The sequence below is a fragment of the Dasypus novemcinctus genome, chromosome 8 (genome assembly GCF_030445035.2).
Source record: "Dasypus novemcinctus isolate mDasNov1 chromosome 8, mDasNov1.1.hap2, whole genome shotgun sequence".
NCBI lineage: Eukaryota > Metazoa > Chordata > Mammalia > Cingulata > Dasypodidae > Dasypus > Dasypus novemcinctus.
Window position 1 is genome coordinate 5,672,292 of NC_080680.1, and position 25,393 is coordinate 5,697,684.

General features: G+C 41.6%; 1 long non-coding RNA gene and 1 pseudogene across 1 annotated transcript in view; both read right to left on the reverse strand.

Annotated features, from left to right (window-relative positions):
* The window catches only part of LOC139439398 (uncharacterized), an 82,650-nt gene that overhangs the window by 25,128 nt on the left and 32,129 nt on the right, over positions 1-25,393 (reverse strand). The gene's annotated exons all lie outside the window — the stretch shown is intronic.
* Positions 14,120-15,163, reverse strand: LOC101421303 (THO complex subunit 7 homolog pseudogene; annotated as a pseudogene).

Consider the following 25,393-nt stretch of genomic DNA (forward strand, 5'->3'; position numbering starts at 1 on the left):
GGCTAAGGGATTACTGTCCCTTCTGCCCTTTATGGGATGGGAACAGAACTACCAATGCCCACAAGTTCAGTCCCTGTAGGCCGAGAATCCCTGCCATTGCCTGGAGTGGCTGAGGAAACACCAGCCCCCTCCTATCCTATTAGGCATGGGGTTGGATCCACAAGCACCCAACAGTTCCATCCCTGTAGACCAAAAGGACCCATATATTCCAGAGAGGCTTTGGAGATACCGGGCCCCTGATATCTTATTGGGAGTGGGGGTGGATCCATAGGTATCCAACAGCCCAGTCCATGCAGGCTGAAAGTGTCTGCCATTGCCCAGAAAGGCTGGAAAACACCAACCTCCTCCTTTCCTGTTTGGGGGGTGAGGGTTGATTCACAAGTACCCACCAGTCCTGGCTGTGTGGACCAAAAAGCACCTGCAGTTACCCTGAGAGGCTGGGCAAACACAGGCCACCTCTTGTCCTATTGGAGATGGGGGTGGAGCCACAGGTACCCAATGGTCAGGTTTGTGCAGGCCAAAAGCACCTCCAGTTGCCCTGAGAGGCTGAGGGAAACCAGGCCCCTCCTACCCTCTGGGGGGCTGAGGTGGAGATGGACTCAATGGCACTCAACAAAGTAGTGTGTCTGGGCTAAAAACTCCTGCCATTGCCTGGAGATGCCAAGGACACCCAGCACCTCTCCTATCCTATTGGGGTGTAGGCCTGCAGCTCCAGGTGACTGACTATACAGTCTGTGCTGGTGGGGAGCACTTGTAGCTGCCTGGAGAGCCTGATGCAGGTCCTGCCAGCTTCCTCTCTGCTGGAGGTGGGGACGGAGCCTAGGCTAGGACTGCAATCTGATCTGGGTGGAAAGAAGCCAGTCCCTAACTTCACTGGATCTTCAATCAGCCAGGCTTTCCTTCATGCCAGGGGCTGAGTCAAAATGGCATGTACCAGTCTCTTTCCAATTTGGACAGGCTCAAACCCTAGCTGTTCCTAGGATTATATTTTAGCCAACCAAGTCCAGTAATTAGTAGCTGAGGTTGGTGGACAACAGTTTCTTCATTCACTCTCTATGGGAAAGAGAGCTTCTAACTCCAGCCATGGACTAGCTCCTTAGCTGGCTTGTGCTGCTAGAGTTGGATGGACACTGTCCTCTAGGGAGTGGTTTGCAGTTTCCCAGAGAGTTGGTGCATGTCCCCCAGCTTCCTCCCTGCCTGAGATGGTGTAGCAGTTTGATATGGTTATGAATTCCAAAAATAGATATTGGATTATGTTTGTAATCTGATCTGTACCTGGGCCTGATTGAATTATGACTAGGGCTTTAATTGGGCCATGTCATTAGGGCATTGTGTTCCCACCCCTTTGTGGGTGGGGACTCACAGATAAAAGGCATGACAAAGGACAGAGTTAGGGGTTCTTAATGTTGGAGTTTTGGTGTTGGAGTTTGATGCTGAAGTCTTAAGCTGGAGCCCTGGGGAAAGAGACAGAGCTGTTTGCCTGATAGTCTACAGCTGACCTTATGGAGAGAGGCAAATCCTAGAGAGCCTCATAGTCTACAGCTGACCTTGTGGAGAAAACAGGATCCCAGAGGGACCCAGGAAGCCTGAACCCTCACGGACATTGGCAGTCATCTTGCTTCAACATGTGAAAATAGACTTTGGTGAGGGAAGTAACTTATGCTTTATGGCCTGTAATTTGTAAGCTACTATCCAAATAAATACCCTTTATAAAAACCAATCAATTTATGGTATTTTGCATCCATACCCCTTGGGCTGACTAATACAGAAGGGGCTGGGGTTTAGGGTAGACCTGCAATCTCATCTGGGTGGAAAGAAGCTGGCTTCTACAAGCACTGTGATTTTCTTTTTTTTTTTTTTTAAAGATTTATTTATTTATTTAATTCCCCCCCCTCCCCTGGTTGTCTGTTCTTGGTGTCTATTTGCTGCGTCTTGTTTCTTTGTCCACTTCTGTTGTCGTCAGCGGTACGGGAAGTGTGGGCGGCACCATTCCTGGGCAGGCTGCACTTTCTTTTCACGCTGGGCGGCTTTCCTCACGGGCGCACTCCTTGCGTGTGGGGCTCCCCCACGCGGGGGACACCCTTGCGTGGCACGGAACTCCTTGTGCTCATCATCACTACGCATGGCCAGCTCCACACGGGTCAAGGAGGCCCGGGGTTTGAACCGCGGACCTCCCATATGGTAGATGGCCCTAAACACTGGGCCAAAGTCCGTTTCCCAAGCACTGTGCTTTTCAATCAGCCCCACTTCCCCTGATGCTGGGGGCAGAGTCAAAATGGTGGTTACCAGCCTCCTTCTGACCTGGCCAGGCTCAAAGTTTACCTTTTCCTAGGATTTTACATTAGCTGCTGAATTTACTTATCAGTAGCTGAAGTCTGTGCCACACCGTGCATGCTCCCCTGTTTTTTTGGGAAATGGAGCTTCTAACTCCAGGCACAGGATAGCTCCCAAGGCAGCTTGCACCACATACACTGACCTCCATGCCATGGATGGGTTTGCTCATGAATCCTCTCTGCAGACAGGCAGTGTCCTCCTTTCATGTGTTCAAGGATATCACAGGATACTCTTCTGGTCTGGTCTTCTGGAGCCCCAGAACAGGTGCTTTAGATAGCTCTGGATGATTACTAATTATCCTGTAGCAGGAGCTGACTCCAGGAGCTCCTTACTCTGTTGCCATCTTGACTCATCCCTGCCTTCAGTTTTAAAAGATAGTTTTACTGGGTATAGAATTCAAGATTGTCAGATTTTTTTTCCTTTAGTATTTTAAAGATGTTTCAACATTACCTTCTTGCTTGCACTGTTTCTAATGAGTAATACATAGTCCTCATTTTCTTTGTTTTTCTGCACATGTGCCTTTTCTCTCTTACCGCTTTTAAGATTTTCTCTTTATCACTGGTTTTGGCTTATTTTATTGATGTGCCTTTTAAAATATATTGTGGCGGCAGACTTGGCCCAGTGTTTAGGGTGTCTGTCTACCACATGGGAGGTCTGCAGTTCAAACCCCGGGCCTCCATGACCCATATGCAGCTGGCCCACGTACAGTGCTGATGGGTGCAAGGAGTGCTGTGCCATGCAGGGGTGTCCTGGGCATAGGGGAGCCCCACGAACAAGGAGTGTGCCCAATAAGGAGAGCCCAGCATGAAAAAAGTGCAGCCTGCCCAGGAATGGGGCTGCACACATGGAGAGCTGATGCAACAAAATGACGCAACAAAAAGAAACACAGATTCCCATGCCGCTGACAACAACAGAAGTGGACAAAGAAGATGCAGCAAACAGACACAGAGAACAGACAACTGGGGAGGGGGGAGGAAGGGGAGAGAAATAAATCTTTAAAAAAATAAATAAAATAAGATATATTGCATGCCTCTACTTATTTGCCTATACAAGTTCAATTATAACAACTCTTTTTATGTCCTTGTCTGTCAATTCTAAAATTTTTCTCAGTAATGTATGTTTCAGGTTATTGCTTTTCCTCTTCTTTCAAGCTGTAATGTCTTGTTTCCTTGGTTTCTAGGTAATTATTGATTACATCCTATGCATTTTCGGGTGTTGGATAATTTGTATGCCTACAAATATTCTTGAGCTTTGTTCTGGATACAATGTAACTGGAAATAGTTTGATCTCTTCAAATTCTACATTGGCCTCCTTTCACTCTTAGCTCCTGCTCCTCAACTATTTACTTCTGAAGCTCATGGGAACCTACATCTATGTATCATACTCTCAAATTACCCTTTTCCATCATTGCTTTGTGTTCATTTAAATAAAAAGAGGAGATACATTTAAACAGCTATCACCAATACCTTAAATGGAGATGTCTATCTTTATTGGAAGAAAACCAATATTGAAATTTGAGATTTATTTCCAATTGTGTAATTTTTGTGTCAACTTTGTGTATTTATATATGAAACTTGGAAATAGTATAAAAGTTTACTATTTAAAATATTTACAAAGAAACCAAGATTTAAATTAGTATCTGTGTTGAACAAAATAACTGAAGTAACTTATCTTTAATATTTTAAAAGAATTATGATATTGTGTACATGCCTACTAAACTAAACTGTCAAACCATAGTTATAGAACATTCTAGCACCAGTTTGTGTCAGAAAACACATCAAACTGTACTCACATATGGGTTCTTTCCAGATTTGAGTTCTTTATAGATTGCTCTATATAGAAATTTTACCACTTTAGTCACATACTAAAGATTTGAAAGGTATTTTTCCTTCATTTTAATGTATGTATTTTCTTATTTCTAATGGCCTTGAATGAAGAAATTGCTTTACCCTTTAGGGACACTACTGCCTTAATAAAGTTCTTTTTAAATAAAACATTTGAAATTCTGCTTATATGGAAAGAATTGCCAAAAAAAAATTAATTAGAGTAACCCAGCCTTTCATGATGCATCAGTATGTACAAAAAAGAAAACAATTGAAAATTTGGACCTTCTCCATCCACAGAGCTTAACTATCTTGTGTCAATATGAGTTATTGTTTGTTTTAGGGAATTCCTATCCAGGAAGATACATTGGTAAGCCAATAAATAAATTCAATGTTTGCTTCAGGAACTTCCTGCAAATCAATTTGCCCAAGCAAATACTTTGCTCATCTGGGTAAACAGCGCGGGCGGCGGGTGGGAGCGAGCGGGTGGGTGTGGCCGCAGGTTGGCCTCGCCCGAGTCGGGGCGGCGCGGGGGCGCGGGAGACGCGCGGCGAGCGCGGACGGGAGAGCGCTGCAGCAGCCCGGGCGCCGGCGCGGAGCGGCTCCGGACGCGCCTGGGATTCGGGGCGGGGACCCCCAAGGCAGGTGACCATGGACACGCGCCCTGGATTCCTGCTCGAGCTGCTCCTGGTTTTGTCCGCTCCGAGCTGGAGCCGCGCGGGAGCGGGAAGCGCCTGTGAGTACGGCCGTGCTGGGAAACTCGCGGGGCGCACTTAGCATGGGGCTCGAGCGCCCCGGGAACAGTGCGGAGCGGGCTGGCGGCGCGTTTCCAAGCCGAGGCGGGGAAGAGCCTCGAGTCCCGCCGGCGCGGCTGGGGGCCTGCGCGCGGCTGCTGCCCTCGGCAGGTCTGAGACCCGCGCGCGCCGCCCGCGCTCAATTGGTGCCGGGGCGCTGGCGCCTGGGCTGCGGGCTGCGCTCCTCGCCAGGAAGCCCAAGTTCTCGCACCACCTGGCAGGAGCGCTCCCTGGAGCTCGGCGCGCCGGGCGCTCGCTGGTCCCTTTAGATAGGAAGGCGTTTTGGGGGAATTGCGGCCACAAGGGGACGCCCGGCGGCCCCGGCGTCGCCCCGCGCTTCGCGGCCCCCTGCACCTGCCCCGCGGGTGGCGGCGCTTGGGCTCCGCGCGGGCGCGCAGGCCGCGGGCACGGCGGGGAGCCCCCGGGAGTGGGTGGGGGGAGAGACCCTGCCCGTGGGGCCGGCTTCGACCTGGAGGGAGAGCGGCCTGCCCTTCATTTGATCTTCTAAAACATGTTCTTGTCAAAGTTTCCGCGCTTGTATTCGGTGATTCGTTCCTTTTCCGATTTTTGTGGGTTCGGTGGAGACCGAAGCTCTCGGGTTCGCAGTAGATCCGTGGAGTCTGATCTAAAGATGCCACATCTCCACGCATTTGAACCTGCACATCAAAACCAAGTTCTTCAAGTCTGACTCCGATGGCGATCTCCATCCCAGGCCTCGGCCTTCCTGGAGGAATCTTAAGTCCCTCCGCTCCCTTCCCCCCTACCCACCCAGAGTTTTTTGTTTTTTTTTTCATTTTAAATCAGGTTGTGGGGAGTAGAAGATTGTGTGTCTTTCATGAAGGTGTTAGTCCTGCTTAGAAATGTACGTTGTCGCCCATTGATCCAGACCTGGCCCTGGGGGGGCATCGCTCTGCGCTCGCCAGGAAGTTTGCTCTGAAAGGCTGGAACTGGGGAGAAGCCGGGCACCCCAGGGGCCGCCCCACGCCGCCGGGCTGCGGTCCTTTGTGCTGTCATCTTTAGCCTTAGCTCATTTCATGTCCTCGTGTGTGAGTCACTCCTAAAAATGAGCTCCAGTTTCCTTTAGGCAAATACAGCCCTGTGTTTCAGACACAATTTAAATTTAGCTTTGTGGAACCTCCATGAATTAAGGAAAATGGGGACGTTTCCACAAAATTTAAAAACAAAGAAACACAACTTTAGGTCCTGCACTACAGTAGCACGTGCTATTTTGCAAAGAAACTAAACAATGACCAGCACTAAGTGATGTGCTTGTATACGTGAATAGGAAAATATTTTAACCTACTAACTACAGAAATACAATTATAAAGTCAGTCACCGGAGGTCACTAGTAGTTGGGGAAAACGTGGCTTCAAAAATCCTTCTCCTTAGGGCAGCAGAGCCTGAACTGATTCCTTCGTTGTCATCACACTACACTGGCAGGACTCATTGTTATGATACATTTTCATTTTTATTTGATTTTTCATGCCCGAAATCCACGAAGAGATAAAATGCACTTCTCTTGCACATGGAGCATTCTTTTTAGGAGGTCCCCTGCTCTGAGAGGCTCTGTGTATAGGAAGATATACATGTCAGAACTGAATGTGTCTTTAAACTCAGCTCTTTATGAAACACTGGCTGATGCCAGTTTTAAGATTTAAGTTTTTTTCAGCTTTTTACCTAAGATTGCTCATGTTATTATTAAAAGTTCAGTAAATGAAAGTACCTATGTAAATTTGAATTGCTTGGAACATTTTTTTCCCAATTTCTAAATTTTTTCCCGAAAATTTTTAGAAAATTTTTAAAAAATCTATTTTTTATTTTTAAAAGATGCATAGATCATACAAAACATTACATTAAAAAATATAGGAGGTACCATATGCCTCCACACCCCCTCCCCCACTTTTCCCACATCAACAACTTTTCTCACTAGTGTGGTACATTCATTGCATTTGATTAGTACATTTTTGAGCACTGCTACACAGCGTGGATTATAGTTTACATTGTAGTTTACATTCTCTGCCAGTCCATTCAGTGGATTATGACAGGATATATAATGTCCTGTGTCTATCCCTGCAGTATCATTCAGGACAACTCCAAGTCCCGAAAATGTCCCCACATCACACCTCTTCTTCCCTCTCCCTGCCTTCAGCAACTCCCGCAGCCACTGTCTCCACGACAATGATATAATTTCTTCCATTGCTAGAGCCACAATAATTATATAGTGGAATACCAGTAAGTCCACTCTAATCTATATTTTATTCCCCAATCCTGAGGATGCTGGTATGGCGATGCCCACTCTACCTCTCAATTGAGAAGGGGTGCTTAGGACATTTTAAATACTAAAGTTGGAGTCCTTGATCACCACGTGACAAAGATGGTTATTGCTAGTTCTTCAAGTGTCAAATAAATATTTCAATGACTGTAGATATAAAGTTTCATAGAGGTAGGACAAGTTGCAATTGATAATTTCTTGGTGGTGTCATTTGATAATTTCTTGGTGATGATTTCTAACAGCAGACGTTATAGTAAATGAAATCCATTGTGGTATAAACTATCTGGATTTGACCAATTTTTCTTTAGTTCCTGATGATCTGGGAATCCATTGTGCATTTGTGTGTGTATGTGTGTGAGCAAGGTATATGAAAACTGTATTTGAAATCTTCTCTTACTAACTCATGGGAAAGAGAGGTCTTTCTCATGCCTACCCAACCATATGAGGAATTCTGAGCAAGTGTTTGTCAGCAGGGTGTGATTTAGGGCACCAAAAAGAAATTACGAATATCTGTGCTGAAGCTTTCTGAGGGTTAATACTTTTTTCTTAAGAAATGTTTTAAGAGCATCAATAATCCTTTCAGGCAAGACTTTAAAACTAATAAAATATTCTTGAGCACCAGTAAGAAATTAATGAGAACTGTGTATAAATTTAGAAAAATGCAGAAATCTTTTAAATGAACCCAGTGCTATTTTTACTCTGTTTACAGCTGGTTCTCAGGAGTAATTCTCTCATACAAGGGTTATATAAGTCAATCTCCCAAGGAACAGCACCTGCCCTAAACATTTGCTATCTCAGGGATTAGAACATATTCTGACAGGGGTCTTTTAAGTCAGTGGAAAATGGCAAATTGGGGGATTCTGCATGGGAAAATGTGTTTTGAAATGGCCTCAAACCATGTACCTGTCCTCTCCTCCACCCCAACTTTTTTGTTTTGTTTTGTTCTGTATTTTCTCTCTCTTTGTGAAGATAAAACAAGTTGAGTGTGGTCAGAATAATGGCCCAGGATCTGATCTTTCTAGAAAATGTGAGCCCTTATCTGGCATTTTAACCTATAATTCTTTGTTCTTAAGAAGTCAAAATTGGAGAGATCATTATTGTATGGAGCTGGTTTTTGATGCAACTTGAGATAAATTTTGAATATTGATTCCAAGTTAAGAGTCTTCTTTCTAGAAGTTTTTGTAGAGGCAATTTTCAGCTCCTTCACTTCCTACCAAGAGACACAAATGGAGGAATGAGATAACTCTCTATAATTATCCCTGTGAATCTGCCATTTCTTGATGAGTTTCAGTACCTTTTGGGGAACAGAATAGATGTAATTAGAATAAGAAATGTCAACATTTTGATTACTTATTTAGTGTTGTAAATCTGTCTCATAGATTCAGTATCACGCTGAGGAATAATTTTTATCCCCTTCTCCACTTTTGAATAACATGATTCTAAATTCACTTACAGCTGAATTATTTCACCCATGTAAGCAAAGTACAAGTTTTAGCTGATGGCTGTTGCTCCCTGCCATCTCCGGAAACAGGGCTGAAGAATATGTTAGAAATTTCAGTAATTGATGGTGATTATTTGATGTCAATTTTGATACTTGTAGATCCGTGTACTTAATTTAATGAGTATAACTGACTTGTCCCTGCACTGATAAATCTCAGCACATGTAATATTCTCTAGAAGCTTCCTTCCATTTCCTCTCCCTCTCCAAAGTGACCTCCTCATTGCAAAAAAAAAAAAAAAAGTAAAAAAATGAAAAAGAGATTTAGTTCTGGCCCATTGCAGGTAAAATGTACACTTTAAATCACTCTCTGAGGGTGATATTCTGTATTTTTGAAATCTGTTCATACCTCCTCTCCTTCCCATAAAATCCAGAAGCTTGCAGGTGAAAGGTCTTTGCCCATGCGTGGGGCTGTGGAATAAGCCAGTTGCTTTGGCCATCATAGGAAACAAACCCATGATCTTCATATAGTACTTGCTGCCTGACCTAAGTAATAAACATTGTTAGCAACTTAATTTGAGAATTTGTGTCAGATTGGAACCCTAACTTCACTGGAGCTTAGGCTCCAATATTTGTTAGAGCATTACTCTACATTATCTTTCGTGACAATGTTTTAATAGAATTCCGTAACCTAAATTATCATACAATATTACTGTCTTAGTTTGCCACATGGCTGCCAGTGCAATATACCAGAACTGGGCTGGCTTTTATAATGGGAGTTTTATTAGAGGAAAATCTTGCTATTTGAGGCCGTGAAATGTCCAGATCAAGGTATTGTCAGAGATGCTTTCTCACCAAAGTCAACGACTGATGATTGTGCCGTCCCACGTGGCATCTGGCTCATCCCTTCAGCCGTGAGCTGCTCCATGGTCCCAGCCTCTCAGGGGCTTCACTGCTTCAGTCCCAGCTGCTGGGAGTGCTCTGTTCCTCTCTCACAGGGCTGGGTCAAAACGGCACCTCCCTGTCTCTGTGTCTCTGTTTACGTATGGCTCCAGTAAGAGGGCAGAGATCCAGCCTGGGTCAGGCCTCGCTTTTTCATATGAAAAGTGATATATTCAAGTGATCTAATCAAGGCCACTTAATAGAATCTAACAATCAAAGGATCTCACACCCACAGGAATGGATTAGTTCACAAAAGTAATCTTTACTGGGATTCACAAAATTCAAACTGTAGCTGTCACAATTATCATTTTAAAATAGAAATAACATACGTAGTGAGATAATAGATACTTGGAGTGTATAAATTTCACCAACATGATGATACATTTACCCTTAATTATCTGGTGTAAAACCATATGCAGGCAGAATGGAGGCACTGAACATAATGCTGTAGGTGCTAAGAAGCATGAAATCACAAGCTTTTATTTAAATAAAGGCCTAGTAATGTGTTTGTCCTGCGTCTCTTCTGAAAGATTTCGCTTTTCAGAAATCTTAACAATTCAGAGAACAGGAATTATTTGCAGTTGTTTTTTAAGTGTTGTCAACATTGTTTATTGCTCAGTGAGTAAGTGAGCACATTCAATCTCAAGAAATGCCGTGAATGCTAAGAGGTTCAGTGTAGTCTATTAAGGAATTTTCACCTTGGCTAATACGGATTCAGATCTTGCTTTTCAGACTTTTCTTTACCTTGACAGCTTGTGTAGTTTTTGACTAGAGCGAGTTCCATCCTCTAAGTTAATCGGCTTGGTTAAGGTAGGTGAGCCCAGGAGAGGGGGTGCCTGTGGAGCTGTCGGACAGGGAATTTGTGTATCAAGGTGGTGAAATGTGTTGGGGATCACAGCACATAGAGCAAAGTGTTTTAGTAGGCACTTGATCTTGCACTTCTTGGAAAGACCCTCCAACAAACTAGTAAACAAATCCTTACTTATGGTATTTGAAGATACATCCTGAAAATACTAAGGTCAGGCTGATTTTTGGAAATGTAGAATTATGTGCTTAAATGTTTTTATCAACTGTTGGAAAAATTACACACAATTTTGTAAATATTGCAAAAGAGGATGTGATGTGACCTTTCATTCTTGTACAGTTTAATAGGTCTACCCAATGATTATTTATCTGGAAGAATGCATTCATATTTGACTTGGTCACTTACTGTTTGATTTGAGTTCAGACACACAGATGTTTCATGTCAAGTTTAAATTTGGAGTTAAGATAACTCCAAAGTGCTTTTTGCAATGTTGGATATTAATTGGTTTTTATATAACCTGGTGATCTCATTCCAACATTCTTTTATAAAGGCCCACAAATTCCCCATTCCTAAAAATCCTCTTACTGCTGAACTACTCATTTTTGGTATGGATGTGCTCTTTATTTCTGTAAGAGCCATATTTTTAATTTTTTAAAAATAATACTTTCACTTAAGTTTTGCATAGTTTTAGAGGCTGTATACATAGCATTGTGTGAAAATAAGTGTGTTTAGTTTGGTGGTTGTTTTATAAGAAATTTCCTTTCTGGTTCTAGGAAGGCTTTACTGTTCAGTAAGGGTAAAATATTCTCCTTAAGTTTCAGAGAATGATATTTTCACTGTACTAATTTGGAAAATAATTGAATAATAAAACATTTGCTATTTTAAGTTGTTTAAAATTAGGAGCTATATAGTCATTATTTAAATATATATCCATTTAATGGTGCTTTAAACAAACTTCCTCTAAGGTCATAAGTCACAAAGGAAAAAAAATGGTGTAATATATGAGAGTTGTGCTGTGTCTTTTATTATTAAATGATTCCTGGGCAGTACTTCAAATTAAGTACTCATGGAGGAAAAACATGTTAATGTTGTCTTTTTAAACTGGCAGATAAACATTTTCAGATGGGTCATTTAAGAGGATATTGTATTATAAGCCACATACTGACATTTATGCTCTTTTAAATGTTGTGTGACTTATCCCTTGACATGGTCTGTGGGTACAGCCCGTATAGAAGAAATTTTTTCCCTTCTTTGTTACTTTTTTTAAATGTTACATTAAAAAAATAAGAGGTCTACATATACTTCCCACCCCCCTCACCCCAGTCCTCCCACATCGACAACCTCTTTCATCATTGTGACACATTCATTGCATTTGGTGAATACATTTTGGAGCACTGCTGCACCGCATGGACAGTGGTTTACATTGTAGTTTACACTCTCCCCCAGTCCACCCAGTGGGCCGTGGCAGGACATACAATGTCCAGCATCTGTCCCTGCAGCACCACCCAGGACAACTCCAGGTCCTGAGACTGCCCCCGCATCATATCTCTTCTTTCCTCTCCCTACACTCAGCAGCTACCCTGGCCACTTTCTCCACATCAATGCTACAACTTCTTCCACTACTAATCACAATAGTTCCATAAGAGAATATCAGTAAGCCCACTCTAATCCACACTCTATTCCTCCATCCTGTGGACCCTGGGATGGCTATGTCCACTCCACCTCTATATCAAGAGGGGGCTTAGATTCCACATGGATGCTGGATGCAATTCTCCTGCTTGCAGTTGTAGGCACTATTGGCTCCCTGGTGTGGTGGTTGACTGGAAGGAATTTTTAATGTCATGCCTGTCTTGTGCCACTGTGGAAGAAGGGGCACATTCATTTCCTTAGGCTGCTCTAACAGATGACCACAAGCTGGGTGGCTTCAAACAACAGAAATGTATTCTCTCTCAGTTCCGCTGGCTGGAAGTCCAAAATCAAGCTGTGGACAGGGCTGTTTCTCTCTGGAGGCCCTGGGGGAGGCTCCTTGCCATGCCTCTCTCCTCACTGCTGTAACTGTGGGCAGCCCTTGGTGAGCCTTGGCTTCTAGACACAGCACTCCAATCTCGGTCTCCGTCTTCACTCGTGGCCTTCTCTTCCATAGCTCCCCTTTACCTTTTTTTCCCTGTCCTTTTGAAGGACACTTATCATTGGGTTTAACTACCATCTTAATCTCAGATGATCTCATCTTGAAATCCTTCCCTCGGTTCCATCTGCAAAAGCTGTTATTCTGAATAATGTTACCCTCTGATGTTCAGCTTGGATGTATCTTTCTAAGGGTACAGTTCCACCCACTACGAAGGGGCTGATGAATGTTATTTGAAATCTGTCACGGTTTAAATAACCTTCCTCAGCCACTTGCTCAGTGTTCTAGACCTGTGGTCCCCACACACTCCTTTTTACTGTCAGCCCCATTACTTGTGGCATTCAAGCCCCAACAGAGGATTTCCCTGGAACCTTCAGTCAGGCAGTGAAATTACTGCTCCTATTCATACGGAAGTGACCTGCTGCCTTTATACATTAAGTCAGGTGCTACTTGCAGTGTTCGAAGATAGTAATTTGTTTTGTACTTTAAAATCTATAAGTCCTCAGGCAGCCAGAAATCTTGATAAATTAAGCTACACATAGTATTTTTGGAGTAGTGAGTTGATGGAGTGACAGAATTACCACTGTGTCTCTGTGCGAGTACGTTCAGATGTCTTGGGGGAGGGTGATTTGTTAGAGCTGAAGAGAGAAGGAGAAATCACTGTCGATAGCAATGGAAGTGGCGCATATCAGATTAGGCTGTGTTGGCAGGTGGAATGGGAGTATTTCTTATTTGCTACCTGTATGGGATGCAAAGTCTCCAGTTTGGATTTCTGGGTATGTGAGCCCTTAATAAGTATGAGAGCATCTGCCCTGACCCCGTCAATGCTGTTGCCTTTTCGTGTGCCCTGGACACTCTGTGCTCTAGCAGGTTAGTGTGCTGGGGTGGCCTGGAGCTGTGTGGGCCCTGGAAAACAAATTCTGAACGCTCATCCATTCCTGTGGGCTGGACCCATCCTGAGTAGGATCTCTGATGAGATGACCCAGGCCAGTCAGGAGGGGGCTTCATCTTATTATTGAAGTTCTTTGTAAGCAGAAGGGAATTCCAACAAAGCGAGTGAGAAAACTACATTGTGCCAGAAGATGCAAAGCAACAGAACTGGGAGAAGGGAAAGTCCATGTGGCAGAGGAGCCAGGACCAAGGATGGCCAGCAGCCAGCCAAGAACTCCAGTGTTTGGGAAGAAAGCATCGCGTCGATGACACCTTGATTTGAACTTTCTTTTAGCATCCAAACTGTGCATGAGTAAATTCCCATTGTTTTGCACAAGTGGTTTCATAGTAGTAGTCTAAACAGCCAAGGAAACTAAAAAATATGCAGATGTTCATACCCCACAGCACTTCTCACCACTCTGAGTCCTACCTGGGTCCTGGTCTTCAAGGACACAGCACTAAGACACGGACGTGGTTTCAAGGGATATAGATATCATTGGAACCCCATTAGCATTAGAAGGCAATTCAATAATTTGATTCAGTTCCAGTAAAGCAACTTTAATTAAAACCTATATTAATGGAATAAAATAATTTAAGAACTTGCAGCTGTTTTTCTGTCACATCTGTCTTTCAATTTTCTTGGGAATGGTGAGCAGTCAGCCTGTCTCTGGAGCAGCATCACTTTCTATGCTATTGTCTTCAGCTTCCTCCAACTCTGAGAGCTTTTCCTCCTCTCCCAAAGGCAGCTGAAGTTGGTGGAGGGTGCTAAGAAGCCCGTGAAAGTGTTTGCGTCTCAATTCCATCTTAGCTTCGAGGCTCTCTTTAATCTGGGAAAGATGCTCCAGCCCTTTGCCCAGAGGCTCTAGTTCCTTCAGTGCCTCTGGCTGCCCTGGATAATGCTGAATCACTTTTGCCCAAGCATCATATTCTTGCCTGTTGTTTCGTAATCGTTTGGCATGAAGAAGTTGCTTCCTGCACTCAGCAATTCTTTACTTGCTCCAGTGATGCTACGTTCTATTTCTTCGGACATTTTCACATAATTTTTTCTTTCTCTGAGATTCCTCTTATGGACCAACAAGGTGTTGCGCATTGAAAACTCAAATTAAGCCAGGGTGCTCAGCATACCTTGGTGCTGGCTGTATCCCTCCTCCTGGGATCCAGAGTGACACCACTGAGTGAAACTGCACAAGGAGATTAATTCTCCCATCGTCACCAGCACCCTCTCGGTCGACGAGCAGATGCTGTTGTGGGACCTCATCTAAGTTTGCTCCCATGTCTTGGAGCAAGAAGGCAGTGGCCTCTGCTGCTCTGTACATCCTCCAGCCTCCCCTCCTGGGCTCCGTGGGCCCAGCCTCTCCAGGCCGCCTGCTGGAAGGGCCCCGCAGGCCGCCCTCCTGGCAGAGCCCTGGGTTCCTCCCGGGCCTCCTGTGTCAGTCTCCGGAGTTGTTCTTTCTCGGGACTTCAGCTCTGAGCAGCCAGGCAGGGGCTGGTCTCCCCCCGGGCCTCAGACCTGAGCCTTCTCCTTCTGTCCCGCTGCGGGATCCAAATCCACAGAGCTCTGTGCTGGGGTCTGTTGAGGGAGGGTCCCTTTAAAGCAGATCCAGCGAGGGGGCGGGACACAACTGCACCACACCCACTGACAGCCACCAATCAGGAGTCAAAGATTAATCTTAACTGGTAATTGACTCAAGGGCCCTCCACTGAACGGAGTGCCATCAAAGGGTATCACACCTAGAGGAGCGCATTACATTACAAACAGAATCTTTCTCTTTTTGGCATTGCTAAATTAATTTCAAATGGTCACAAGCTCACTTTTTTTTTATCATAGGAACAATACTTCTAAAATTGTAAAGAAAATATTTTTCACACATATCACCTTGCTTCCCAAATGTCTCTTGTGTTTTCATCGTCTTTGAATGTGCACTCAGATTTCATCCAGGCTGTATGCCATTCTGATTTCTGCTTCCCTTTGTGACCTAATTTAATTGTTTTTTTTTTTTAATGGTTTTACAGTCTCAGTCATTCTCTTATATCTTTTATGACTTTTGTGATTTGTGTCTTCATTCCTTTTATTTTTCCAGTCTGGCTATTGCTTTATCAATTTTATTAAAATTTTCTTATTAAGAATCAATGTTTTCCCTGAACACTGTTGCAAGTATCTCTGGACGTGGCTCCTCGGGAAATGGAGGTTGGCTGTCACTGTGGGCACCAAGGGGATGGGAAAATGGTTGTTAAATGTGTGGAACCAAAGTAAATGTGGGGTAAGGGAGGAGTTTCACAAGAGTACACAAGGATGGATATAAAACATGTAATATTACACCAAAAACATATAGGGGACAACAGACTAATAATGTAAACCATAATGTAAAACATAGGATAACTAAAAATTTAGAAAACTGTATATCCTAAAGTATGGACCACAATGTAAGCACAGATGTCACCTTGTTTGAAAACTATTGTCTCGGAGTCTGTACATCACTTTAAGTAAATATGATATGAATAAGTTATAAGAATATCACTGTGGAAGGGAAAAGGTTTTATGGTAGATGTGTGGGAGTACTGTATATTGTATATATGAATTACTGTGGTCTAGGGCTCTTGTGAAGAGAAGTTCAATAATTAAGGAAAAAAAGAAAAAGAAAAATATAGGATGTAGAATTTTTCCAAGTCAACACGTATTCTATATCTAACCTTTAAACCCATCGCTATATGCCATTTTACTAGTAAGGGATCCTGACATTATATTGGGCTTCAATTTTCAGGAAGTTTTGGATCACAGAGTGGTTCAACAATGGCAGTGGAGGAATACTGGTATAGGACACTATTGGCAGGTGATATATGGCTGACAGGGAGTTATACAGGGCATATGTCCAGGGTGCATGGTAATGTTTGGATATACTCATAGTGGCAACAATTAAAAACTACAGCTGGGGGGGTACTGGGTTCCTGGCCGGGGGTGCTCTGTTGAGGTCCCTAGGGCAGCAGTGGCAGTCCCCCAGGTGCAAAGGTAAGGACCAGGAAGGAATGAGGGTCCAACAATGAGAGCATGATACTAATGACTATGCTGTGAGCCTATATACCTGAAATAAGAACAAGGCCTAGAGCAGCACTGTGCCTGGGATTTTCCTCCTGACAGCCTTCATGTTACTCAAATGTGGCCAGTCTCGAAGCCAAATTCAGCATATAAATGCAAGGCCTTCCCCCCCAGCGTGGGACATAACATCCGGGGATGAGCCTCCCTGGTACCGAAGGATTACTACCAAGTACCAACTGATGATGCAACTGGAAAATGACCTTGAATTGAAGGTTGAATGCGGATCAGCAGAATATCCCTGTCTATATATAACATGACTTTAAAATGCTGTTTGACCTAATGTAAGGGGGAAATGGAAAGGAGAAATGAGTTTATATGGCTATGAGTCTCTAAAAAAGAGTCTGAAGGCTGTCAGAAGGATTGCCCTTATGCACAACTGAGCAGAGTCTAAGAGACAGATAAAGTAGATACAACCCCAGGTATTCATTCCTTTGAGGGCTAAAGAGACCCACCGGTTCTATGGTCATGGCAGATGGGGTTCACTGCCATGTCAGATGGCCCTTTGGAGCTGGTGTTTCTGCATGATGAAATCGGACTCAGATGGGATCTCTTTTCACAAGACTTTCATGCTACTTTACTGGAATTGTAGTTGGTGGTGGGGTTTAAGATATATTTAGGGGATTTGAATCTCTGGACTGACAATATGATAGCCAGGCCCTGAGCCTCAACAGACTTCAGCTCCTACAATCTGATTTATTGGACTCACTTCACTCAGCTAAGATGGAGTTGAAGAAGGACAACCACCACACCATGGAGCCTAGAGTGCCTATAACTGAAAGCAGGAGGATTACATCCAGTATCCATGTGGAATCTGAGCCTCCTCTTGACACAGAGGTGCAACGGACACAACCAATCCAAGGTCCACAGAGAAAAGGTGGCATTAGAGTGGGAAAAGTGGACATGGTGGCTGATGGGTATGGGGAATGGCAGGAAGAGATGAGATGTGGAGGCGCCTTTGGGACTTAGAGTTGCCCTGGATGGTGCTTCAGGGGCAAGCACTGGACATTGTAAATCCTCCCAGGGCCCACTGGATGGAATGTGGGAGAGTATGGGCCATGATGTGGACCATTGACCATGAGGTGCAGAGATTCCCAGAGATGTACTTACCAAATGCAATGGATGTGTCATGATGATGGGAGTGAGTGTTGCTGGGGGGGGAGTGGTGGGGTGGGGGTGGTGGGGTTGAATGGGACCTCATATTTTTTTTAATGTAATATTTTTACAAAATCAATTTAAAAAATGTGATACTAGTGTAAAAAAAAAAGAATCAATGTTTTATTTCATTCATATTCTCTGTCATTTTCCTAATTTCGGTTTATGCTCTGATCCAAATGTGTTCTTTCTTTTTCTTGCTTTGAGATTTTCTTGGTCTTTTTACTAGTTTCTTGAGACAGAATCTTAAATTATTGATTCTTTTCATCATTTTTATTGTAAAATTTAGTGCTTTTAACCTCCCTGTCAGTACTTTAGTTTCATCCCACATTTTCTGATATGTTGTGTTTTTAGTCTCAGACTGCCTTTTGTATTTTTTAATTTTGTCTCAAACTTCCTCTTTGAAACAATGATTATTCAGAAGAATGTTATATTCCCATGTTTAAGATTTTCCTGTCACCTTTTGTTATTGATTCCCAGTTTGATTCTGTTTTAGTTGGAAAGCATACTCTTTATGATTACATTTCTTTTCAGTTTACATCTGCACATACCTTAGAACATGGTCAATTTTAGTGGTTATTCCATGAGTGCTTAGAAAAAAATATATATTCTCTTTCTGTTGTATGGAGTGTTCGATACATCTTGAATAACTGCATATTCCATTATATGGTTATACATAGTTTCTTGAAGTAGTTAGGTAATTTTTTCTCATTTTTCATAATTGAACAATGCTTCCTGGCAATCCTTTTATTTTACCCTTTGTCTACTTTTCAGATATCTGAAGAATAAAATCCTACAAATGGAATTGCTATGTCAAAGTCATGGACCTTAAAAATTACCTTTAATCCCTTTGAACAAACATTTTCCAGAGTGATCCATTTTCCATTCCATCTGGAATTCATGGTGGCTTTATCTCCCTGGTCTAAGGGACACATCTTATATGTGTATCTTAACTGTATCTTAACTCCCAAAATTCTAGACTGCTCAGAACACACCAGCCTCATGGTCACACCACATCCAGTGAGCAGGAGTTCCCAATCACAGCAAGGTAGACAGGAACTATTCTCTGGAAGCCCAAAAGGACCAATCCCCATTTAGCCCTGCAGGTGCTGCCCCAAAACCTGGTCTATGCCCATAGAAGGAGCTGAGTCCTTAAACACTGAAGTAAAATCTGTCTCTAGAAAAAGGTAAAATGGAAAATAAACTTTAAAAGCCTGTTAAAGTCCGTTTAGGAGTATATCCAACAGAAGATGTGCAGGACATTCACAGAGAAAATTCCACAATTTTATTGAAAGACATGACCAAATTTATTTATGGACATTTTGATTCAGTGATGATGGCAATTACTCCACCCAACAAATTTAAAGCACTGGCGATACAAATACTAAACAAGAGTGATTCATAGAACTTGAAAAACTGATTCTTACATTCTTATGGTTCCATAAAGGAAAAGGAGGATGATGACAACTTTGTAAAAGAAGAATAAGATGACTAAATACACTCTACATTATCAAAACTTCATATAAAGCTTCAGCATTTAAGACAATGTTTTATTGGTACAGAGATATACCAAGAGAAAAATAGATTGCACTAGACAGCCCACAATTAGACATGCTTAAATGGGGGAAATTTGGTGTGTGATGGAACTTGGTTTGTGATTTACAAATGAGAGAAGAATGGATAGACAAAATGATGCTGGACTAATTGGCTAATCTTAAAAAATAATGTAAAAATTTGGTACCTGCCTCCACAAAGTAAATTCAATGTGGATTAAAAACCTATACCTTGGGCAAGCAGATGTGGCTCAAATGTTTGAGCTCCCACCTACCATATGGAAGGTCTGTGGTTCAGTTCCTGGTGCCTCCTAAAGAAGGCAGGAAACTGGCATGACAGGCAGGTTCATCAAGCAAACACAACAAGATGATGCAATATGAGACACAAGAAGAAAAAAGTGTAGTGAGAGACACAACAAAGCAGGGAATGGAGGTGGCTCAAGCAATTAGGCGCCTCCCTCCTACATCAGAGGTCCCAGGTTCAGTTCCTGGTGCCTCCAAAGGAAACAAGGAAAATAAACAGAAACAGCAAGTGCAAACAACCAAGGTGTGGGAAGAAATAAATAATGTTTTAAAATCTTAAAAAAACAAACAAACCTATACCTGGGAATAGATGTGGTTCAGTGGTTGAATGTCAGGTTCCCACATATGAGGTATTATGTTAATTCCTAGCCCCCAAAAACCTCGAAAACAAACAACAAACAAATGAAACCTGCTATACCTAAAAAAATGAAACTTCAAAATTTTAGAAAGATAAAATAGGGGACTATCATTATGATATCAGAATAGGAAATATATCTTCAAAAATATATATATACTAAAATAATAAATGGAAAGACTGGAACAATTTGACTAATTTACAAATTAAATCTTCTGTTGATCAAAAGACGACATAAACAAACTTAGAGACTAGGCATAGACTAGAAAGAGACAGTTGCAATGTATGTAATCAAAACAGGATTAGTACTCAGAATATAGAATTCTTACAAATCACTAAGTGACAAAAGCCCAATAAAAATGAACAAATAACTCAATTCATGGCAGAAGAAAAACAAATGAACAATAAATATTTAAAAATAAATTCAGTCTTAAAATTCAACCTTAAATTCAATAATTAGGAAAATTCAATGTAAAATAACAATGAAGTACCAAATTATATCCATCAGATAGGTAAAAATTTAAAAGCTTTATAATGGTCTTGATGAGGATATACACTACAAGTGGCAATATCATTCAAAATTAAAAGTACACATACTTATTACTCAGCAGTGTTATTACTTGTGAAGAGAACAGAGCAGCTGAGCCTGGAAAGAAACGAGCCCTGGGGAGAGAGACAAGCCTCATGCCAGCCTACAGCGAGGACAGAAGGAACTGGGTCCATGGAGCTTTAGGACAAAAAGGAAGGCTGAATCCTCACAGAGACTAGCCATCTTGCTCCAACACATGGCAACAGATTTGGTGAAAGAAGTAACTTACATTTTATAGCCTTCTGATTGTAAGCTTCTACCCCAAATAAATACCCTTTATAATAGCCAACATATTTCCGATGCTTTGCATCAAGAGCCCTTTGGCTGTCTAATACACCTTTTAAGGGGTTCCCCTCCCTTTGTCCTTTGAAGGTGACAGTGTGTACCTTCAGGGACCTGAATGATAGATCCCTCCTCCAAGGACATAAACTCCATGGGGTGGGGAATTTTATCTCTTTTCTTCTCAGCTGTAACCCCAGTATCTAGACTGGGGTCCGTGGTTGTCTGCAGTGATCTCTGGATCTCTGTAATGCTCTTCATGTGAAAACCTATGACCGATTTATACAGCGTCACCAGGCTTTCTCTGGTTGCTGTTTATAATCCATTAGAAAAGGAAGCATAAATATTGGAAAAGCAACTGGCAATATGGCATTATATGCCTAGAAAAATTGAAGAAAATCCACAGAAAGCTTTGTAGACAATTCAGAAAGATAAAGGTTAAATTTAAAAAATCAACAACTTCTATCCAAATAACTTATTTGGAATTATGAGTATCAAATTGAATAGAATAAACTAAATAAAATGTGTCTATATGTGCATTTATATGAAAGAAACTATAAACCTGTATCCAGACATGTTAATAACACTTGAATTAAAGGAAAGAGATCTTTCTTTAGGAAGATGTCATTACTTCATCATTGTAAAGAGGTCATTTGAATTAATTAACACATCAATTTAATATGTGGCCAGAGGAACCTCAACTGTTTTTTTTGTTGGGGAGAGAGTTATGATGAAAATATAATTTTAAAGTTTATGTGGAAGATATTCTTTAATAAAAGAAAAGAAAGCCTGAAAATTAAGACTCATAAGAGGGCACAGACCACCATCTCGTATTAAAACCTATAATATAGCAGCAGTGATTAACACAGCAGAGCAGCAGCAATAAACTGTCAAACTGAGTAACAAAATATAAAATCTTAAAAATAGGTTCAAGTATGTAATACATATTAATAAGTAATAAAAATGGGATTTTATGTCAAGAAATAAGTGCTCTGAAATAAATGAGGTTGGATATGCCAGTTCACAATTCATTTTGAGAGAAGGTGAATCTCTTTCTCATTTTCTTTACACCAAAATAAATTCCCAGTAATTAAAGATGTAAATAAAACATGAAATGAAATGATCTAGGGATTTTTGTATGACTTGCAATTTGGAAAGCCTTTCAAAAAATGACACAAACACTGTGATCCCATAATAAAAGCCTAAAATATGGGACTATGTAAAAACTTAACACTATTCCTTGGCCAACAAGAGCAATAAGCCATGAAGTCTCAAGATGAATATCAAAGCTAGGCTGACAAAACTGTTGGAACATACCTGACTAAAGCCTAGTTTACAAACAGACTTATAAGACAAAAAATAAAAGAAATAAAACCCAATGAAAATAAGGATATGATACATGAATGACAGGATTAGACAATATATTTTTTTAGAGTTTTATTCAAATTTTTCCCTGTTGGTACTAGTGTGAGGAGACTAAAACTGGTATACAGTCATAAAAGGAGTATATATTGGTTCAGCCTCTTTGAGAACTATTTGGCAACATATTTTTAAATGTGTACTAATTTTAATCACGCAACTCTCTAACTTTGGATTTGTACTACAGGGATAATCATACAAATGTGCAAAGACTCTCACCAATATACAAAGAAAATTTACCAAGGTAGTCACTACACATTATTTATAATAGTGTAAATTGGAAATATATTAAAAACCTGTGGTTGGCACTGGGGTTGGTGTATGCCCAGGAGACTTGAATCTCTGGGTTCTCCATGTGCCAGCTGGGCCCTGAGCCTCAGCAGTGTTGCAGCACCTACAGTCCAGTTCCTTGGACTTTCCCAGGTCAGCTGACAGGGAGGTGAGGATGGACAACCACCACACCAAGGAAACGAGAGTCTACAGCTGCGGGCACATGAGTCCCATCCACCAGCCATGTGGGATCAAAACACCCTCTCAATGGAGAGGTGGAGTGGGCATCACCACCCTAGGGTCCTCAGGATGGGGAATAAAATGTGGATTAGAGTGGACTTACTGGTATTCTACTATAGAATTATTGTGACTCTAGCAGTGGAAGAAACTGTATCATTTTGTGGAGACAGTGGCCAGGGGAGTTGCTGAAGGCAGGGAGAGGAAAAAGGAGGTGTGATACGGGGGCATTTTCAGGACTTGGAGTTGTCCTGAATGATACTGCAGGGATGGATGCAGGACATTTTACATCCTGCCATAACCCATGAATGGACTGGGGGAGAATGTAAACTACAGCATAAACTGTAGTCCATGCTGTATAGCAGTGTCCATAATGTATTCATCGAATGCAGTGAATGCACCACACTAATGAAAGAACTTGTTGAAGTGGGAAAAGTGAGGTGTGTGGAAAGTGGAGTATATGGGAACTTCCTATATTTTTTAATGTAACAGTTTGTGCTATCTATGTATCTTTTAAAAATAAATTAAAAATATATTTTTTAAAATCTATTAAAAAGGATTGTTAAATATGGTACACTTGCACACCCATATAATGGAATATAATGAAGACCGGACCACAGAACAATGTTAAGTAAACAAGTTAGTTGTAAGTACATTATTTGCTAGATTTTTGTCATTTCTGAAAAATGAAATTTTGTCTGTGTGTCTGCATTGAAGTCCGTGGAGAAAGCCCAGCACCACTTAACAATGTTTATTTGTGGGAAGTGGGAAGTGGAGGATGGCACTTTTATTTTGCCATATAAGAATTGCCATTCTTAGGATCTCATTGATTGCCACAGTAAATAATACTGGGCTCCTGAGGGCTCTAGAGATATCCAGAACACAACTGGCCAGACGGACAGCTCAGGAGTTTGGCACCCTGCAAGTGGGCCCTACTTTGGAATGTGTGCTCCCCAGTGTGACAGAGTTGAACTCATTTTCAGTTTCCCTACATAAGGCTCTTCTACCCTTTCTGTTTGGACCTATAGTTAATATTAATACTAGAGTTGATAGGTGTATGCCCAAGAGACTTAAATCTTGGGACTGTCCATGTGCTAGTTGGGCCCTGAATCTCAAGGGAGTTGCAACACCTACTCTCCAGTTCAGTGGACTCACCCAGGACAAATAACAAGGAGATGATGATGGACAAAGCCCATCCCAGGGAACAGAGAGAGTCTGCAACTGCAAGCAAGATAGTCCCATCCATCTGCCCCATTAGAGGCAGAGTGGGCATCACCATCCAAGAAGCCTCAGGACTGGGGACTGAACGATTGACTAGAGTAGAATTAGGGTTATTCTACTATAGGCTTATTGTTGTTCTAGCAATGGAAGAACTTTTATCATTGATGAGGAGGCAGTGGCCATGAGAGGTTCTGAGGGGAGGGAGAGGGAAAAACTGGTATAATATAGGGGTATTTTCAGGACATTGGCATTGTCCTAATGATGTTGCAATGATGGATACAGTCTATTATATATTTTGTCATAATTTACAAAAATGTGCAAGACAAAGTGTAAACTATAGTGTAAACTATAAACTTTACTTAGTGGCAATGCTCCAATATGTTTCATCAATTGTTACAAATGTATGACACTAATGAAGGATGTTGTTAATGTGGAAGAAATAGGGAGTGGGGCATATGAGAATCCCCTATATTTTTTTATGTAACATTTATGTTATCTACAGTATTTTTTTAATAAGAAAGTATTTAAAATAAAGAATTGCAGTGTTTGTCTTATTGAGCATTTGTTTGTAATGTTAAAAGAAAGGTTTAAATATGTCAAGAAAACAAAACAAGTATTATTTGACAGTGACCTGTGATCCTATTTAACCAACTGTTCAAACGTCCTGAAAACTTTTTAACAATACCTTCTAAAATCAAAACCTAAATGATTTCTTTTTTATTTCAAACTCTCTTTGGGATTTTTTCAGAGAGCCCTTGGAAAATCACAAAAGAATCTGCTCCTCACCTTGTAAAAACAAAAGTACTAGAAATACATTTGATAATTTATGAATTTGAAGGGGAGGGATGTCAAATTAAAAGGAATTTTCTAACTTTCTCTTAGTTAGGTTTGGGTACTTAATTTATTATTAATATGCTCCAGAAATTATATAAAATTACTAGAGATTTACCAATGTCCTCACTGTCTATGAGTTCCTGGTACTGAAATATCTCATATTAGAAAATGATAAATATTCATGAGAAATACATTACCAAATATATACACACAAACACACAAACAAATTTCATCCTCATTTACATTATTCTGTAATAAACTCTCATTAAGTCTTTCACTGTTACAAAACAGTAATTACTCTTAAGTCTTTAAGTACCCACCAAGAGTTTTTTGTTTTATTCTAATGTTCTCCTGAAAACGTTTGTAATCAGTTGCAAGTCAGAATGCTGTTGCCTTCAACAGAAAAGTACTATCTCAGAGACCTCTGGAAAATACTCTGTGCCAGACACTCTGGGACACCAGACATAATGACATTGCTTAAAGAACTTTGCATCAGCATCATTGGGGGAAGGGGACTTGGCCCAGTGGTTAGGGCATCTGTCTACCACATGGGAGGTCCGTGGTTCAAACCCCCAGCCTCCTTGGCCCGTGTGGAGCTGGCCCACATGCAGTGCTGATGCACAC